This window comes from Danio aesculapii, chromosome 16, assembly GCF_903798145.1.
Source record: "Danio aesculapii chromosome 16, fDanAes4.1, whole genome shotgun sequence".
Classification (NCBI taxonomy): domain Eukaryota; kingdom Metazoa; phylum Chordata; class Actinopteri; order Cypriniformes; family Danionidae; genus Danio; species Danio aesculapii.
Genome location: NC_079450.1, coordinates 46,043,604 through 46,060,352, shown reverse-complemented (window position 1 = coordinate 46,060,352; position 16,749 = coordinate 46,043,604).

Genomic DNA, 16,749 nt, shown 5'->3' with positions numbered 1-16,749 from the left:
CATTAACTCTCTGTTAGAACAGGATCCATTTACACAACAGAGCCACACTTTGCAGTGTGGTTTTGGGTGAGGTATTAATTTTTCAGGGAATAACTTCTTAACATGGAATTCTTATTGACTAAAATAATTTTTAATGCAAACTGCCACAAAAAAAAGCTTTGTAGATAATCAGTCAGTTAACTCTGCTACTAACTGGCAGCCATTTTATGCTGTTTTTGGATCTTTGCACCCAGTATGACATTATTGTATGCTTTTACCAACACAAATGCAAACAAGGCCTGACTTCTGTACTTTAAAACGCTCAAATTTTTGCTAAAATATGCGCAAACCAAAATGTTGTTACAGTAGAAAATTTTAACACAACAAATGGGGTTATCTATTTTCTATCCAGATTGCTGTTGAAACAACCCAGCATATTTTTAGAATGTGGCACTCTAGAGAAACTCATAATCTATCCATAGACCCAAATATTTAATTTAATTAATCTACTCTACACTCACAGGCCACTTTATTAGGTACACTTGTCCAACCGCTCTTTAACACAAATTTCTAATCAGCCAATCACATGTAAGCAGGTCAATGAATTTAGGCATGTAGACATGGTCAAGACGATCTGCTGCAGTTCAAACCGAGCATCAGAATGGGGAAGAAAGGTGATTTAAGTGACTTTGAACATGGCATGGTTGTTGGTGCCAGACGAGCTGGTCAAAGTATTTCAGAAACTGCTAATTTACTGGATTTTCCTGCACAAACATCTGTAGGGTTTACAGAGAATGATCCGATAAAGAGAAAATATCCAGTGAGCAGCAGTTCTGTGGGCACAAATGCTTTGTTGATGCCAGAGGACCCAGGAGAATGGCCAGACTGGTTCGAGCTGATTAAAAGGCAACAGTAACTCAAATAACCACTCGTTACAACCAAGGTATGCAGAAGAGCATCTCTGAACACACAACACCTCCAGCCTTGAGGCAGATGGGCTACAGCAGCAGAAGACCACACCGGGTGCCACTTCTGTCAGCTAAGGAACAGGAAACAGGCTACAATTCGCACAGGCTCACCAAAATTAAACTATAGAAGATTGGAAAAATGTTGCCTGGTGTGATGAGTCTCAATTTCTGCTGCGATGTTCGGATGGTAGGGTCAGAATTTGGCATCAACAACATGAAAGCATGGATCCATTCTGCCTTGTGTCAGTGGTTCAGGCTGGTGGTGATGGTGTAATGGTGTGGGGGATATTTTCTTGCCACACTTTGGGCCCATAAGTACCAGTTGAGCATCGTGTCAAAGTCACAGCCTTCCTCAGTATTGTTGCTGATCATGTCCATCCCTTTATAACCACAGTGTACCCATCTTCTGATGTGCCATGTCATAAAGCATGAATCATCTCAGACTGGTTTCTTAAACATGACAATGAGTTCACTGTACTCAAATGGCCTCCACAGTCACCAGATCACAATCTAGTAGAGCCCCTTTGGGATGTGGTGGAACAGGAGATTCGCATTATGGATGTGCAGCCGACAAATTTGCAACAGCTGCGTGATGCTATCATGTCAACATGGACCAAAATCTCTGAGGAATATTTGCAGTACATTGTTAAATCTATGACACGAAGGATTCAGGCAGTTCTGAAAGCAAAAGGGGTCTAACCTGGTACTAGTAAGGTGTACCTAAAAAAGTGGCAGGTGTGTGTATCATTACACTGTTAGATCGTTATATATGTACACTGTATTGACTCAACGTAAAATTGTTACTCAGCTAGCTTCACAGCTATTTTTAATTTGACACAATCTTTAACCCAAGTACTGCAATTGATGAATTAAGTTTTGAGTGGATTGACTTGATTAAAGTTGTCAATTTAAAAGCTTCCAATATTATCAAAAGCTCTGCAGCAAGTCACCTTAGAATAGGGAATACGCACACAGACTTTTAATTTTCTGCCAGCCAGCCACAGGGCTTCCAGTGAACATCTTTCCATTACACAATTACCACGTTTAAGATCTGATTTCTTTAAAAATCTATGATCTTTACTGCTTGATTGATATACAGTATAAAGTGGGTCTCAGACTGGACAAGAAGCACTGCATTAAGTTCCATTTTCCCCCGCCATGTCTTTAAAATATGGCAATTACTTTGAGTAATTTCAATAGAGTTTCTGCACTGGCCTGCTGGTCCTTATGGCGCTAGCGCTTATGGGGTCTTTCATCTCATTTTATGCTTGAACAAATAAATGAACGCTTAAGTCTATTTAACTGAATGTATTTTAATTACATTACAACATCGATGCTGTAAAAACAACCTTGTTAAATTGAAAATAGTCATATTAAGCTTTCATCAAACTTCATCATTGGATGAAAAACACTAGCTGTGCATAGAGTTGAGTCAACTTTTTTTTCTTTCTTTCTTTTTCTTTTTTTGCTGTGTACCAAAGACCATGATATGAAAGAGAGTTTTATGTTCCTGCACCTGTCAAAATTTGATTGATGACTTCTGGCCCCGCCCCTTTTAGGGTGGGATTTCTGATTTAAGGGCTTTTTAACATTACGTTAAAATATTAACAGAAATTTAAGCTAAAATGACCTAGTTTTATACTAATATTTGGGGTTGTACTTTTTAATATATTTCTAAAGATCTAAATCTAGTTTTTTTTATTATATTGAATTAACATGGGTGATGCAGTGGTGCAGTAGGTAGTGCTGTCGCCTCACAGCAAGAAGGTCGCTGGTTCGAGCCTCGGCTGGGTCAGTTGGCGTTTCTGTGTGGAGTTTGCATGTTCTCCTTGCGTTCGTGTGGGTTTCCCCCACAGTCCAAAGGCATGTGGTACAGGTGAAGTGGGTAGGCTAAATTGTCCGTAGTGTATGAGTGTGTGTGGATTGTTTTCCAGAGATTGGTTGCGGCTGGAAGGGCATCCACTGTGTAAAACAAATGCTGAATAAGTTGGCGGTTCATTCCGCTGTGGCTACCCTAGATTAATAAAGGGACTAAGCCGAAAATGAATGAAATAACATGTTAAAAAAAATGCTAGTTATTTGTCAAATTAATTTGAAACTTATTTTATTTAAAGTTTAAATCAATTTGTAGCTTAAATCATATTAGTTTTATAGTTTCATAGCATTTTATTAATGTGTGGGTTATTATGAAATGCAACACTTCACAGACCAGTTTGTGCATCATTTGGGTAGACTGCATGATAAAAAAAAATAGATGCAGCTGCCAAATAAAAATCTAATTCTCTCATTATTCAACCCAATGTTTAGCCACTGGAATTTACTGATTGTAACAGTATGTAAAAAAATAATTCATCATCACAGCCGCATGTCAGTGATATTATAAAAAAAGACACTTAAGTCCCGGTTTGTGGATGTTAAATCAGGTTTATTTTGTACATTAACATAAAGCGTATCCATACAGCAGTGTGTATTAATATGTATCCTGTCACATTTGCCATGCAAAAACAGTGCAAAGTTAAACGCACACACTGTGTGTGTGAACCTTGTAATGGCATAGTGTGTGACTTATCGTTGCAGAAAGGTTTGAATTAACTCCACATCAAAAACTCAAATAATCATTTGAAAAGTTCTTACTGTAGTATTTCTCATACATGTTTCGTGAGATCTGCTTCCTTCATGCCTGTCACTGTGCTGTTTATCTGATGCGGCAGGAGATGGACACACTGATAGGCATGTGGGAATGGTGGGCAGGGAAAACTAGCTCATTTGCATTAAAGGGACAGGCAACAAAACAGCTACAGTATGCTCAGAGTTGAAATTCCAATATTCTGAAAGGTAAAATAAATAATCTGATGGGTGGTTTGAGTTGAAACTTTACAGAGACATTCTGGAGACATGAAAGACTTATCTTAAACCGGGGTAAAAACGGGGTAAAATATTCCCTTTAATTTCTGTATATGCTTATAAATGCATAATCTCAGTTTATTTAACAAACTGACAAAATGTAGAGTCACACTTTTTTTTGATGGTTAGTTTGTTGAATTTAAGTTACATTGCAACTACGTGCCAATAATTCTCATTAGATTATAAGTAGACTGTTAGGTTGGAGGTAGGGTTGGGGTTGGGGTTAGTGTAAGTTAAAATGTACTTGGAGAGTTTTTTATAGTCAGTTAAATGTCTGTTTAGCAGCAGTATCAACAGGTATTAACCCTCTACTGCATATATTTTAATTGTACATGACAAAAATCCACATGATTTTTTGGTTCTTTTAGGAACATTTTATTGTTAAAATAAACAATAAACCCCCAAAAAAGGTTTTGTTGCTTTATGGCAACATTATGCAACAATGGTACAAAATCACAGAGAAAATTCTTCACTTTTTATACAGTATATCAAATATCACGAGTCAGTGATCAGAGAGAAATAATAATTTACAAATCTTTTTCAAATTGTAACAGAATCATTGAGGAAATAGGGAAGAACATATCCAGCGCTCAACATAACTGAGTACACCCCATTTTGAAAAAATTAATATTTTTTTCCATTTATGACAATATAGGGTGACGCAGTGGCGCAGTAGGTAGTGCTGTCGCCTCACAGCAAGAAGGTTGCTGGTTCGAGCCTCGGCTGGGTCAGTTGGCGTTTCTGTGTGGAGTTTGCATGTTCTCCCTGTGTTTGTGTGGGTTTCCTCCGGTGGCTCCGGTTTCCCCCACAGTTCAAAGACATGCGGTACAGTTGAATTGGGTAGGCTAAATTGTCCGTAGTGTATGAGTGTGATTGAGTGTGTGTGGATGTTTGTGAGATGGGTTGCGGCTGGAAGGGCATCCGCTGCGTAAAACAAATGCTGGATAAGATGGCGGTTCATTCCGCTGTGGCGACCCCAGATTAATAAAGGGACTAAGTCGACAAGAAAATGAATGAATGAATGACAATATAGGTCATATATTTTGGTGCATTTGAACAAAAAATATATTTATTAAAATAATATTTTATTCACTGAACATTACTTTAAAAATAGAAGATAATACATTTAAATCAATGCGAAATATTGGAAAAAAAATTACAAACTACAAAATTTCAACTAAAGTTTTATTTTATTTTTTTGTTTGCTTCTATTGAATTTCACTCTTTTACATTTTTTGTTCAATATTTTTCTCTAACATATCAATTTAAGTGTACTAATTTTAGACCATAATCATAAATGATTTTGTTAGATTAGCCCTAGATCTAATATTAATTTAAATGAGAGATTTGTGAGGGGTGTCCTCATATATGCTGAGCACTGTATATAATGGTTTGTTACTGGTCTATATATTTGACCCCTATTTTGTGTGCTGCCTGCTATGTAAACTGATCACTTATAAATGATAGTCAGTGCTACTTTTTGAACCTTTGAAGAACTTCTGTGAACTATTTTATGCTTCTGCTCAAGCCTTGTTCTCCTCACTATCACTGCAGTCTATTTCATTGTTCTCAGATGGGACTAACTTTGGGATCCTGCTCTTTACTTCCATAAAACAAGCTTACATCCATTTTTCTGTCAAAATATATTAAAAAAGTCAAATTAAATGAAAAATAATCCAATATGTAATAATGATAATATGTGAAAATGCCCACATGTAATGTCAGTAAACACATCTTGAAAAGTAACACTTATCGTACACTGTTGCCCGAGGCAACGAAAAGAAACTAATGTAAAATAAAAAAAAAACTTCATAAAACCTGACAAAAGGCTTCTCTACAACTTCACAAATACACACATATTTGTGTATATTTTGTCACTTTAAATGAGGTTAATTAAGCAAATATTCTTCATGTTCCACCTTCACGGTGCTAAATAGTGACTCCCACACGTTATTGGATGTTCTTATTGATACTTTTTCTAACATTTTAATTGGTTGCAATCATTTTAAAAAATCTGTGCTAAGCATGAGCCTTAAGAAAACTTTATGTTGCCTGAGGGCAACACTGTGCTGTAGAGGGTTAAGCAGACAGTCTACTAATACTCAAATGGACCATCAAAATAAAGTGTTACCAAATGTAGTTCTTTAATGTTTCTCATTGAATATGCAGTAATGGTAATACTCATTTATATTGATTGTAGCTACATGTGGCAAGAAGATGATATAATTGTAAGATGGGGACTTGTTGCCTGGAGTAGAAATTAGCCAGGGCACTAGCCAGGGAATGAGCTAGGGTAAAAAAATTAATAAATAAATAAAAAAAATTGGTTTGTTTGTTTTTTGAGTACCAAAACCCCTACCTCAAACATAACCATACATACACTCACAAGATGCACCTTACTAGTACCAGGTTGGATCCCATATTGCCTTCAGAACTGCCTTTTTGGAGTCAACAAGGTACTGAAAATATTCCTCAGAGATGTTGGTCTATATTGACATGATATCATCATGCAGTCACTGCAAATTTTCGGCTGCACATCCATGATGCTAATCTCCCATTCCACCACATTCCAAAGGCGCTCTATTGGATTGAGTTCTGGTGACTGTGGAGGCCATTTGAGTACAGTGAACTCATTGACATGTTTAAGAAACCAGTCTGGATAACGCAACCTTCATGGTGCGTTATCCTGCTGGAAATAGCCATCAGAAAATGGGTACACTGCAATCATAAAGAGATGGACATGGTCAGCAACAGTACTCAGGTAGGCCGTGGCATTGGCATGATGCTCAATTGGTACTAATGGGTCCAAAGTGTGGCAAGAAAATATCCCCCACACCATTACACCACCACCACCACCCTGAACTGTTGATACAAGGTAGGATGGATCCATGCTTTCATATTGTTGATGCCAAATTCTGACATTGAGTTGCTGCCATGTGATTGGGTGATTAGAAATTTGCATTAACAAGCAGTTGGACAGGTGTACCTAATAAATGGCTGGTGAGTGTATATCAACACCAAAGGTGTCTCAGTGAAAACAATTGAGTATTCTGTGTGTCTAAAAACTGATGTCAAATAGTCCTGATCATGCATTAATACTGTATATGACGAATTAGAAGATAGATTGTAAAGGAATTAAATATTACCTTAAAGCTCACTAATACTATTTTATATATAGGTTTTACTGGATTATATGATTGGCATATTCACATAATCTCTTTAAATCTATTTTTGATCACTATCATCACCATCATCACAGGCTCAGGAAATGTAAAGTGATCACACAGATTTTTTGTTCATAAAAATATTTTTAATTTTCTCTATTGAGATTCAGCTGTTCTCTCGAAGCTGTAAGAAAGGCTGGGCATCTTCGCCACCCCGACGCCTCACACATCCAGCCAAGAGCTGCTATAGCCCGAGAAGATGAATCACACCTTAACACTGACTGCAGATGAAGACAGCCAAACTGAATTAGATTGTTCTCTACGTCGTAGGGTGTGCTGAATACATGTATTTTTAGCTGCTGGAAGTGTGATTTGACACTCCATTAGCCAGAAGAAGCCGGAAAGTCAGTTCTTCACAATTGGATTAGGATAGAGAAGGAAGGGAAAACAGGCATATTAAAGCCTTTCTCGCTATGCTATAACATGGTTTGCAGTCCTTGGGTTCATTGCCACTACACAAGCCTTAGACCTATAAATACTCTTGCTTGTCAGTGGTGTTTAATATCAAATCGTGATCCAGCATGGTTTACTGCAGTTTACTGTGTTGCTGTTTGGATGCAAAAGTTAACCAATGACATAAAAATCTACTTTTCCAATTGATATGTGAGCATTTTTCATTAAATCATTAAATTATTTGGACGGCGGCATGTACATTAAAGGGATAGTTCTGCCAAAAATAAAATTTACTCACTATTTACTCACCCTAAAATGGTTACAAAACACAAAACAAGATATTTTGAAGAACACTAAAAACCTGTAACCACTAACTTCCATAGAAAAGGTACTTTGGAAGTCATTGGTTATTAGTGGTACAATAGTTTAAGCTTATTTAAAATATTTTCTTTTCATATAAACCGAATAAAGAAACTCAAACAGGTTTGGAACAAGTAAAGCATTTTTGGTTTTGAGTGAACAATCCCTTTAAGCAAATATGTATTGTATACCCATCCATTTATACACTTCATGAATATAAAGTATATACAGTCAAGCCGGAAATTATTCATACCCCTGTAAAAAAGTTACTGTTATTCAACCAGAACTTTTATTTATTTTATTTTATTTTTTTAAACTGGAAAGACACAGACTTCAGCTGTTGACGTTGTACAAGAGGCATCATTGTGGAACAAAATATAGATATTTCTCAGCTTTTATTAACCTTTAAACAACAAATGGCATGTCCACAATTATATTTACCCCTATCAAACTGTTATAGTCTATGGGAAAAATCCAAAGTTCTATACCATTCTAAATAGTCCAAGCTGTTCTAAAGCATCCTAATTACCCTGATTCATTTTAAACAGCTGTTTTAACAGGGAACGTTGTAACTCAAAAGGTGGGAAAAAACAAAGCTCTCTGTTGTTGGTTTCTGTACAGTCATGGCTAAGACAAAGGAGCTCAGTGAGCACCTGTGGCTGCAAGTTGTGGCTGGGCCTTAATGTTTTGAAGTTCCAGTGTTCTAATTGGTTAAAGTAGACATCTCACATCAGCACGTTCTAGACGTGAACCCGCTCTTTCTATCAATCTTCCTTCTGCGTTCACACAGAGCAGCATTCCAGCAAATTACCGGTAATGTTACAACTTCTCTTTCCGGAAAATTGCCGGAACGAATTTACCGGTAATTTCACAATGATGCCTCTTATACATTGTGGTATTATCTTTTGGGAGAAGCCTAAGTCATCAAAAAAAAAAAAAATGCTGGTCGAATAAAAGTAACTTTATGTCAGAATTTGCTAGGGGTATTAATAATTTTGGGCTTGAGTGTATACACCATTATTTTACATTTAATTTTTAATTTCCATTTACTTAAATTATTAGGCATTTCACATGCAACATGTTCATTAAAACCTTTCTGTGTGTTTACATTCTGTGTGTTGCCACCTTTGGAAGCTGTATAAACAAGTTTAGTATAGTGTGCATACAGCCACAATAGAGTGATATAAACACATCAAGTGCCTTAAAAAATTCTAATGTTAAATAAGGACCCAAATCTCAGAGATCAAATTTTGAGGATGACGGCATCTTGATGTAGTTTGTTTGACAGGTGCATAATATCGTGTATCAGTATTAATGCATATAATGCAGGTAAGCTATGTGGAAAGTCGCCAGTTTGAACCCAGCTTAGAGCGGATTGGGTGGTGTAGCAGCGGCGGAGTTACATTGGTGCTGTGACCCAGATGGGAGGGAGGTTTAGGGGGTGAGTGTAACAGAGACCAGCTAGTGAAGTGCTGTGAAGGTATACCTCACTCCTCTGAACACAAAAAGGTTCTCTGGCTACAGACACTAGAGGCCATGGTCTTTAGCCTCCTTGTTAGAGCAACCAACTTCCATGCGGAAAGTTGCCGATTCGAACCCAGCCTAGAGCAGGTTGGGTGGTGAAGGACTGACAGGGTAAAATTGATGACCCAGATGGGAGTGAGGTTTAGGGGGAAGAGTGTAACAGGGGCCAGCTAGTGGAAGTGCTGTGAAGGTATACCTCACTCCTCTGAACCTAAAAAGGTGCTCTAGCTACAGATATTAGCGGTCATGGTCTCTAGCCTCCTTGTTAGAGTAACCGACTCCCATGTGGAAAGTTTCCAGTTCGAACCCAGCTTGGAGCAGGTAAGATGGTGTAGGACCGACGGGTTACATTGGGGCCGTGACCCATATGGGAGTGAGGTTTAGGGGGTGAGTTTAACAGAGGCCAGCTAGTAAAGTGCTGTGAAGGTATACCTCACTTTTCTGAACTCGAAAAGTTGCTCTAGCGACAGACACTAGAGGCGATGGTCTTTAGCCTTATTGTTAGAGCAACCGACTCTAATGCAGAAAGTCACCTGTTCAGTCCCAGCTCAGAGCGGGTTGGGTGCAGTAGGACCGGCGGGGTTACATGTGTAATTTTAGCTGAAACATTACAGAAACATACTGTTTTACATCTTATTTTACATAGGTGCCCTTTAATGAGTGTGGCGGTAGGCAGAAGAAATGTTCTTCTAATTCTTTTAATATATATCACACAACCACTGAATAACCTAATTGAATTCCATTCAATTGAATTCTGAATGAAACTCAATACTGGCTACTCACATAGCATTCATAATTAGATAGGGAGCCGATGCAAAGTTTAAGAGTGATGTGATATGAATGATTAACTCTTTCATCATAATATCTCTGATGTTTTTATATTTGAGGTGTTTAGAAGACGATAAATGAACATTTATCATTCAATTAAATCTCTCAAATGGTCAGAAGTAATGCACAATATGCATTAAATGACCACAGAGAGGATCTACACAAAGATTATTCCTCATTTAATTATTTTTAATTTAATTGATTAATGCTGGCAGCTCTATAGCATTCTGAGATGATGGGTTCCTATACAGACTGTACATACAATATTGTGTTTTATTGATACAACTGTATCAGATATTCTATTTGTAAACCAAATGCTTTCAGAATACATTTATGCTTCCATTAGGCATGTGAAGTGGGTGTGAAGTGTAATTCCTCTACAAGCAATTAGTCGAGCAAATGCTTTCAAACTGACACACACCGGCCACAGAGAGAAATACTGTCCATTTTACACAGTACATCCACTCAGCAGTTAATCAAACAGCACACAATCAGGAACAAGAGATGAAGTTGATGTAACGGTACACAAACTCTGCGCCCAGAGTGCATTTTCTCAAACTATATAACAATTATGGACCAAATGAATCTTAATCTACTGACACTTTGGAAATTTGCTGAAGGCATTTAGCTGAGTGCCAGAAAATATCCTGACACATTCGCATATTCTAGAAATATTCTGTGAGAAGACCAGACACTTAACTAAACAATCCAGCAGAACACATTAAGGTTGTTGTGATGCTATACATTTATGGTCATTTTTCAGATGCCATGCTTATGAAAGGGTGATTTAAAAAAATGAATGTACGATTTTGGGATGCCCTTTACACACACACTTCCCAACTGGGAATTGTAGCTTCTGTGTCCATACTTCAAGTGTGATGTCACAATTGGACACTTGTCCTCTACTGGAAGAAGAACTGTTTTCCTTCAGATCCTCAAAATCAAGAGGTTTTCAATATGCCATCTGCACAACTGAACATTTGTGTGTAATGTGTGTGATGCACTATAATCATCTGCCAGGCAGTCTGTCTGGCCACCCAGCTTTAAAAAGCATTGCATGCAACTATCAAAAGGCCAGTTCTGTTTTGAATATGAAAAATAAAGATAATCATGATATATAGTCCTATATAAGTGTTAATAACCAAGACAAGATTATTATAAAGAATTTAGTATCATATTCAGTTATGTGTGTAAAATTAATATTATGCTATATAATGAAATGATTGTATATAATTAATTTCATATATACAGTAACTATAACTAAACATTAAGCAAAAATATACAAATTAATGTTAAATTACATCTATACATCCTCTGATATAATTGTAGCTTTTGTGGTTCATTAATCAAATTGCATCTGTTAAGTGTGCAATGAGATAGCCTTGTGGCAAAGTGCATTAGCAAATAATATCACAAGTACACAAGTTCCAATCCCTTACTGGAAACCCTTTCTGGGATTATTATTTCCAAATGGGGCAGCTAGATAGCACAGTGGGTAGCACGATCGCTGGTTCGAGCCTCGGCTGGGTCAGTTGGCATTTCTGTGCGGAGTTTGCAGGTTCTCCCCATTTTGCCGTGGGTTCCCTCTGGGTGCTTCGGTTTCACCCACAAGTCCAAAGACATGCACTGTAGGTGAATTGGGTAAGCTAAAAATTGACCGCAATGTATGTATGTGAATAAGTGTGTATGGATGTTTCCTAGTGGTGGGTTGCAGCTGGAAGGGTTTCCGCTGCGTAAAGCATATGCTGGATAAGTTAGTGGTTCTGTGGCGACCCCAAATTAATAAAGGGACTAAGCTGAAAAGAAAATGAAGGAATGAATGAATTATTGCAAATGTAGAGCACACAAAAAGTGGTTGCATAGAGAAACATTACGCTGGTGAAGATTGTGGGTTTACATGGCTTTGATGGATAAATATTAATTTGTTTACAGGGCTTTGATGGATAAATTTAACCTTTACCTTAGAGACCTTGTGTTTCTACAGCACTAAAAATTCTGTGAATTACTTTTGAATTTGTGTTTAGATTGACTGCTTAGCATAGCAAAACACAGTTCTAATACTCAAAAAATAAATTTTAATATACTTAAAGGACATTTACAAGATATAGGCTTATTCATAGAAGATCTAAATCTTTACTCAATTTGATTTTTGGCATAAAAGAAAAAATTTGGCCCATACAATGTATTGTTGGGTATTGTCACAAAAGTACCGTGCAACAAGACCCTGTGTTCCAGCTTAATGATGGCAGCTTAAAGACGTCTCTCATATGGGGAATGAAGTCACATGCATTGCTTTATTTTGTATTTTCTATTGGAATCAAGTCAGGAGATTGGACGGGCCATTCTACAGCTTGATTTTCTTTCTCTGAAACCATTTGAGAGATACATTGGCTGTGTTATTGTCTTGCTGAAATGTTCACTCTGGCTTCATCTTCATCATCATGCTAATGCAGATTTTGGACTGAAGAAGCTAATATTCATTTACATTGACGAAAGGCAGAGTGTTGCTGAAGAACTACTGAGAGATTTCAGCTGCTGTCTGGGCTTTCGCTGCATTTCTACACCTCCCTTCCTTCATGTGTTCAATACTTTTTTTGTGTGTCATTTCATTTTATTACACATAATTAATGTAACTAATTAGTTTTGTTTTCTTTTCATGTAGGCATTTCTTTGGTTGTTATCATCATCTGGTGAAAGTCAATAGCACCTTTAGAAATGTTTTCTGAGGAAGGTGACATGTTGAATACTTATTCCCCTACTGTGTACCGTTCAAAATTAATAGAAATAGATTTTAACAGAATCTTTATCATTTAAAATCTAGCAAACACCCTAATAGGAATTGGTTTTCCAATAGTTTGATACAGTATCCTATTTAAGTCACTCGCAAAGGATTTGGTTAAATGTCCAGATGTGTTTTGATTTTGCTGAACTGATGAAGATAATGCCACCATGTCTGATACAGTTCTGCAGCTCTGGACATTCGGAGGTCTGTAGGAAAGGGTCAGAGGAGCACAATTTAGACAATTTTGTAAACTCAAAAGCATTGTTATGCTATGGTAAAACAGAGGTTAAAGCAGGGGTCTCAAACTCGCTTTCAAATTAAGGCAGGGGCCATGAACTATCATGGCCGCATTTGGCCCGCGGGATGATAGTTTGTGGCCCCTGCCTTAATCTGAAAGTTTAAGGTTAGTGCGGACCGCGAGTTTGATATGTATGGCACTTTACTGTGCTGTGTGTGGAGCTGAACAAACCCACCAATCACGGTGGGATATATGGCTCTCGGGGGCGGGACATCGGCGGGCCTTGACGCAGGCATAGAAACATTTCCCAATGAGTGATAGTTACAGAAGCGTTGTGAGTGTTTTCACCCGTGCCTGGCTGACTGCCTCATTTCTAGTGGGCACAATCGGACATTCGTCCAAGCGCGCTTAATTCACAACACTTCAAAAAAAGTTTTTGAAGTTGCTGCCCAGCAGGACATTATACGTAGATAAATGTATATTAATCAGTGCTGTGTGTTAGCACCCACTTGATGGTAGCCACCATGTGCAAGTTAACAATAGTTTCAGCCATTCATCTTTCTTATTCTTACAATCACTCTCATTGGTTGGTGGATAATTGGATAAAAGAAAAGCAAGGAACTCAGTGCCGCCTAATGTAGGCATTAGGAGTCCCTGGTAACCCGGACCAATTATAGGGTCCCACTATTTTTTATGGGCCAATTGCACCGCGCTACTTGCATTGTATTTGCATTGCCTCACACAATGAGGATTACATATATATCTATATGATGTAAAATTTAGTCAAAACAAATGACAACACAGTGTTGCATCCTTTTCCTGTAACAATAGCATGGTGGATAACAGTAAATCTAATTATTTTATATTATTTATTTATTTATTTATTTATTTATTTATTTATTTATTCATTTATTTATGGCGACGCAGTGGCGCAGTAGGCAGTGCTGTCGCCTCACAGCAAGAAGGTTGCTGGTTCGAGCCTCGGCTGGGTCAGTTGGCGTTTCTGCGTGGAGTTTGCATGTTATCCCTGCGTTCACATGGGTTTCCTCTGGGTGCTCCGGTTTCCCCCAAAGACATGCGGTACAGGTGAATTGGGTAGGCTAAATTGTCAGTAGTGTATGAGTGTGAGTGTGTATGGATGTTTCCCAGAGATGGGTTGTGGCTGGAAGGGCATCCGCTGCGTAAAACATGTGCTGGATAAGTTGGCGGTTCATTCTGCTGTGGTGACTCCAGATTAATAAAGGGACTAAGCCGAAAAGAAAATGAATGAATAAATGATTCATTTATTGTCTTATAAATTTTTTTTTTGTTTTTTTTTTATCTTATTTTGACTTAAAAAAAATCCAATCTTCTCAAATCTCTTTATTTTTATTTTTTAACACAAAATGAGATGAAAAAATAAACAAATTAGAAATGAATAATTAACAATATAATTTTGAATAAATATAATCTTGAGGAAAACCTGATGCGGCCCGAGGTAAATTGAGTTTGAGACCCCTGGGTTAAAGCATATTATAAAATTGGAGCTCTGTGCAGTAAATGGATAAATCCAGCATTTGTGCTGTGCTAGTTCAACTGGTACAGCTGTAATAAATCCTGCACAGCTGGATGTGAAGCCATGGTAAAAACAGCAGGAAAAGGTGAGCTCTTTTTAGTCTTGATTCTTCATGCCTGCAATGGAATTCACTTTGTTAATGTGCAGTACAGGTTTAAAACTAAGTATTTATATTATTATGCAAAATGTTGTACTATGGCTTTATAGTGTAAATAAGTGTCAATGCATGCATTTACTTTACAAATCTAAAACATAAACTAAAATAAGACTACTAACATGATAATGTCTCCCTCTAATGGTCAACCGCATCTATGAAGGCAAAGCACATCTTACGTTTAATGACGTTTAATGACGTTTAATGGCAGAAAAAAGTAAATACACTTTCTCTTTTCCTCATCTGTGTTAAGCGCTTTAGCACAATCTACATTTTAAAAAGCACTATATAACAAAGGAAGAATTTAATTGAATAGTAAAATGATAATATTAATAAAAATAAAATAATAATATAGTAGTTAATGGTTACAGGTTTCCAGCTTTAAAACACACACACACACACACACACACACGCACACACACACACACACACACAAAGGCTGAATTTACAAGTCCCCTAGAGTTAAATAGTTGAGTTTTACCAGGTTTGAATCCATTCAGCTGTTCTCCGGGTCTGGCAGGAGCATGTTTAGCTTAGCTTTGCATAAATCATTGAATCTGATTAGACAATTAGACTTAGCTTAAAAAACTGTTTTGATAATTTTCCTATTTAAAGTTTGACCAAGACAAGCTACAAAGACGAGAGACAAAAACCAGGAGAAACCAGAGAATGACCCGTGTAAACGGTGACAACACACAACAGACTGAAGGTTGACAATTCAAATTGTATGACTAATAGGCCTAACTTTCTATTCAATTTAGAAAATGTCTTGTTTATCAGAGCGAAAAATATCTCATAAAAACCTAACTCTTGATGGATGTTGTTCGGTTAAGTGCTTTTACTAACCCTACACTATTTCCCCACCGGTGTATGTTTTTTGTGTGTTTCTCTTTGTCTGTCACTTTGCCTTCACTAGGTATCACCTGCCACCGAGGTCCTATTGGATAACAGGGCTGTCTATCGTCTTCATCACTCGTTCTCGGGAAGTGGCAATGGACAGGGATCACCTGTAGTTTTGTGATGTCCGTTTAGGGGCTCTATTTTAACTTTCTTGGCCCAGAGTCTAAAGCGCATGGCACAAAAGCATTAAGGGTGTGTCAGAATCCACTTTTGCTTTTTTTAAGGACGGAAAAATTTGCTTTGCGCCGCGGCGCATGATCTAACAGGGTTGAGCTTATTCTCTTAATGAGTTATAGACGAATTACCAACCTACGTCACACATGACGTCACACGGGTTCCTGGTTGCAAAAAGAGACCGGTGGCTATAGCAAACATGTCGTGTTGTGCGGTAGGATGCCAAATTCAACCGTCCAAAACTAGAAAACTTTACATTTACCGTACACCACACTGCTTTTAATGCCAACCGTAGACGTCTTTGGCTAAAAGGGAGCTGAATGGAGTGATGACGAATGCTGGACTCTGCAGTTCTCATGTTATATCAGGTAAGTTCACGCTATGCTGAATCATACACATTACTCGTTTTTGATTGCAGCAATAATTTCAGCAAAAACAGTTACTCGTGGTTAATTAAACTGCAGACACTGAACGCTAAGAATGAAACGTGAAAGTGTAAGTTATTAAGGTAAAGTTGGTTTTATATTCACACATTCATTCAGTGCCAACTTGTGACACACTCCCTATATTGTTTACCACGGCACTTTGAATATTCAGTCTGAAATAACCTGCAAGTGTGACTTAAAAACAACATTACCACTGTTTATTTGACTGTGAACAATGTTGTACTTTGATAGTGATTGGCTGCTAATATGATTTCGCTATTTAGAGTTTGCAAATAATACTTTTATGAAATTATATTATTAAGGAGAAAATCCGAATGTGC